This window comes from Oratosquilla oratoria, chromosome 17 (genome assembly GCF_046742065.1).
Source record: "Oratosquilla oratoria isolate Oo_2021 chromosome 17, ASM4674206v1, whole genome shotgun sequence".
NCBI lineage: Eukaryota > Metazoa > Arthropoda > Malacostraca > Stomatopoda > Squillidae > Oratosquilla > Oratosquilla oratoria.
In genome coordinates this window covers 24,954,382-24,959,381 of record NC_134793.1, presented here as the reverse complement: position 1 = coordinate 24,959,381, position 5,000 = coordinate 24,954,382, and the positions used below count along the sequence as shown (strand labels likewise).

At 40.9% G+C, this 5,000-nt stretch overlaps 1 protein-coding gene across 5 annotated transcripts in view; it reads right to left on the bottom strand.

Moving 5' to 3' along the window:
• LOC143034515 (adhesion G-protein coupled receptor G6-like) overlaps nt 1-5,000 on the bottom strand; it is a 396,540-nt gene that overhangs the window by 289,054 nt on the left and 102,486 nt on the right. The window lies entirely within an intron of this gene.

Here is a 5,000-nt window from a genome sequence, read left to right as displayed (position 1 = left end):
CTACCGACTTCCAGTTGAAATCTACTTCCTGACAGTTTGAGACCACTCTTTCTTGTCTGATTCGAATTCAGTGTGAAAATTTCGTCACTTTTGATGATCCTGTAAGTTCCCTTTAGAATCTTAAAGAGCTGTATCAAATCACCTCTGAGTCTACATTTTTTTTTAGGGAAATTAGATTGATATGTTTTACTCTATTTTTGTTCGATTTATCTTTGATATTTCCAATCAGTTTTGTAGCTCGCCGTTGTACTTTTTTCCAATCTGTCAATGTCTTTAATGAGATTCAGTGACCATATAGCTTGTTAATGACAGGTGGACTTTTAAAATCAAAAGATCGCGCAATCAGTCCTAGAACCTTATTTGCCTTTTCTGAAGCGGAAATACACTGCTTAGATGATTTGATATCATCACTGATAATTACGCCGAGATCGTTCTCATTATCCACATTTGTTAACGACTTTCCAGATAGATTTTAATCGCACTTATTTTTCATTTTTCCTATGTTACATTTACATTTACTTGTGCCAAATTTCATTAGCCACTTTTTAGACCATCGCTGTAGTTTATCTAAATCTTCTTGAATATCTAATTGGTTTAAGTGATCATTCCGCAGTTTTGTATCATCAGCAAAGTTGGAGACAATAGATTTCAGTCAAGTCTATATAATTTGTAAATACTATGAATAGAAGTGGCACAAAAAGGGAACCCTGAGGAATTCCACTTGTATCATTTTTTTATCTAAAGGTTTTGCCTTTTAGAACAAGTCTGCTTACGATCGTTTAACCAATTACTAGTCCAACTTAATAGGCTACCTCTTATTCTATGGGAAACTAACTTAGCAAGTAATCTTTCGTACGGGATGGTATCATAAACCTTCTCAAAGTCCAGATATATTGAATCAATATCGTTTCTTTTCTCGTGATTTGAAATGACAGTGTTGTAGAATTCTAGTTGGTTAGTCCGGCAGGAACGTTTCCGTCTGAATCCATGCTGGCTAGCATTTATAAACAGTTACTTTCTAATTGGTGTTCAATAGCATCTCTGATTAGTTTCCATAATTTTTCCTTCAATTGAAGTTAAGCTTATAGGCCTGTAGTTCACTGGCTTCTTATTGTCACCCTTTTTGAATATGGGAGTAACGTTAGCTAACTTCCATTCTCTTGGGACATCTCCGGATATAGTTGATTATCTTTTAATAATTTCTAACGGAACAGCAACAGTTTATTTATTTTTTTTTTTTATCTACGATCCTTGGATGACAACCGCCAGGTCACGGTGTTATCTTTTATTATTTACAGTAATGAGTAATTTTCTCTTAGACTTATCACAAGCTTCAGCTAGGGCTTGGATGCGAGGTGTTTCGTATACAAATACCGAGCGAAAATATTTGTTTGGAATATCACACATTCCTCCATACGAATATTCAAGATGACCGTCAGCAGATAATAGTGTACCAATGTGATGCATAATAGCTCCCATGCATCTAATGCATTTCTAGTATTCTTTGGGATTATCAGCGATATTCATTTCATATTGTCGCCTTTTTATTGTCACTTTAAAACCCCTGTGTATTACCACATAGCTTTGATAGTCGTTAGGTGCACCAGAACACTTGTATTTCTTATAAGCTTATCTCTTTTTAGCAATACTTCTTTCAGTGTCTTTTATCAAACCATTTTGGGCGAGCTTGATTTTGGGGGTTGTCTGTCCTTAAACGAGGTGTAAGTACGAATCATCTTACTATACCCGTTGCACTGAGATCTGGCCGTTAGGGCGGAGCACTGGGAGTTCCCCTGTGGTGCCACATATAATTATTCTATAATTTCATTTTATTTTATAATTCTATTTTATAGTTTTATAATGTTGCCTCATATGATTATATTATAATTTTTTGTCACACACCACCACTGAGGTAAAAATCAAAGCAATGTTTTCTATACAAAGGTTTCGTTTCTTTAAGTCTAGATATGGCATATATGCATGAGAGAGCGACTTTGCCGCTACATCTAATCTCTGGCCCCGCCCCCCTCATACTGCATTCAGAAATCAATTGCATCCACATGCACGTTCTCGCCATGGATGCCCACATGTGGCAACACCGGGAAATCTCCTAGCCCCGCCTTATCGGCCAATTCTCCTTGCGCTGACTATAGTATGCGTATTTTGAAATTGTACTTCCCACGTCTGATCTACATCATACGGTATATGGTATCTGGCGTTTCAAATAAGGTATCTAATCCAGTTCATATCATGTGATAGTTAAATGATGACCATATTAGTACTGCTATTGTTATCAGTGATTTATTGTCTGTTATAGCGATAATTTCAGTTGTTGCCACCCTTCCTTGCCACTTGCTTAGGAGAGTGAGTAGCTGCCACAGTTGTTAATGGTTGGTTGATGCTAATAAAAGGAAAACGAGTAAGTGTGGCTGCATAAGAACTGGGTACTCGGTCACATGCCAACACTAGATGTTGAAGCGTAAAGCGAAACCGGTCAGGAATAAACTCTGAACTCAGATCTAGACCCGTGACTTCTTTTTCTTCTTTCCTCAACTTGGTGAGATATGAAGAAAACTTGGTGAGATATGAAGAAAACTAACAAAATAATATAAAAAATAATCGAATAAAAATAATGATGATCATAAAGATGGTATATGTGTCACCACAGAGAGAGAGAGAGAGAGAGAGAGAGAGAGAGAGAGAGAGAGAGAGAGAGAGAGAGAGAGAGAGAGAGAGAGAGAGAGAGAGAGAGAGAGAGAGAGAGAGAGAGAGAGAGAGAGAGAGAGAGAGAGAGAGAGAGAGAGAGAGAGCAAGAAAGAGAGAGAGAGAGAACAAGTATGGCTGCATAAGTAGAATTAGGTCACCAGGACGCAAGCCCAATTCCAAGTGTTACCTTGGAACGGAGCCAGAATGTCAAACATTTATGACAGCTATAGACAGAACTACTTGCCGTAGCATGTTCGGATTGTCAACGACTAAACTAATTTTCCCACTGGTTTCACACCAATCAAGATAGTATTCTGGGCGCCCATAATATATACACACATACATACATATATTCTCTCTCCGTTTCTAAGGTCCTCAGAGGCTCTCTCCCTTTATGTTTGAAACGTGAAATTTCCAATCGGTGTATATTGCCAGCGGTGTTCTGCGGGTGTAAGACTTGGAAGCTGATGGGGGCGATGGAAACGAGGCTGAGAACTGCGCAGAGGAGAATGGAGAGATCTTTAGAGTGGGGGAGGCCGTGTCCTCGTCTTCCTTAGGCACGATAGAAAGCGTACAAAGACCCAGCTAGTTTCACTCACCGGGCTCGGTTCCCTCTCCTGGCACGCTTCCAGCATATTCACATGACATAATTGTTGACTCCGCCTCCGGTCCGGAGTGGCAACAATGTAGTAAAGTTCTCCTACTCGTTTCACTACCACGCAGGGTCCACTGAACTTGTCCCTTAAGGGGTTACCTTGAAAAGATAGCAATACCAACACTCTATCACCGGAATTACATTCCCGCACTTTGGCGTTTCTACCATAGTTCTGTTTCCTTGTTTCCTGAGCACTCTCTAAACTCGCTCTGGCCATTTTCCAACATATGACCAACTTACCTTTTATGTCAGTCACCGACTTTAACATGTCCCTGGAGGCAGAACATTGCCCTTTCAATAAACACTCTTTCAGGACGTTGAAGGGTCCTGGAACCTTGTGTCCGAACACTACTGCAAAAGGCCAGAGGCCCAATGATTTGTTAGGTACGTAGCGCACTTGGTCCCACACCGTTTCTTTTTTCTAAGCACCACTTCTTTAACATTATTTTTAATGTTTGGTGGTACCGTTTAAGGGCGCCTTGACTTTGGGGATGGTAAGCACTCGACGTGAATTTATTTATACCCAGTGCTCCCAAGCTCCGCACAACCTCTCTGGACAAAAACACAGACCCCTGGTCCCGAAGTAGCACCCACTTCGTAAAGAAGCTAATCAGTTCATACAACACCACCTTGGCGCGCACTTTACGTAGTGGCATCGCCTCGGGGTACCTAGAAAATATATTCATAAAGGTGAGAATATACTCATGCCTTCTAACAGTCGGAGGCAACAGCCCTACCACATTCACAGTAACTTTAGCAAAGGTTTCCTCTCCCACAGGGATTGGCTATAAAGTAGCTACAGCTACAGGCTGGTTAGGTTTTCTTACCACCTGACAAGTGTGACAAGTACGACAGTGCTGTGCCGCATCCCTCGATAATCCCTGGCCAGTAGAAATGTTGCCAGATACGGTTAAAAGTTTTACGTACACCCAAATGTTCAGAAAAGGGGCTATCGTGTCCTAGCCGCATAACTTCTTCCCGGTAGACCCTAGACAACATCACTTGCTGTCTCTCGGACCAAATTGTATTATCAGTGGAGCAGATACTTTCCGCCTACCGTCGGAATAGTACTCCCCCTTCCAAGTAATACTCCTCACAGAGTTTAAGGCCACTCTCTGCTCTTTCATAAAGATCTCGTAAGTCGGGGTCAACTTTCTGCAAGTCACTGAGACTTCTTACTCCCGCTTCTCTCCCTTCCATAAATAAGAGAGTCAAATCATACACCTCCTTTTCATTCTCTCGTTCCTCCTGGAGCAGGGGCCTCGGGTCAGTCTTTGCCTTGATCTGGGCACCTCACTTGGGTGTTTTTACTTGGGGTTCGTACTGTCCTCACACTCAGATATTCCACAGTTTTCCTCACTCGAGAAATATTTAAATATGAAAAAGTATGATCCGCCTCTACGTGGTGCATCCTAGAAACGTCATAAAAATTGACGACTAAATGGATCAACCGTAGCATTTCAATCACTCTATATTGCAAGAGTGGGAGAAAGGGAGGAGATAGACCTTCCATTAAGTACTGTGGTGACAGAGATGCCCCGCGGGATTTTCTTTTATGGTGTATCGTGAGTTGCATCGTAGTATACTTTTCATATAAAATTATTTTAATTTCCGATATGAGTGTCACTCTTCCGACCAT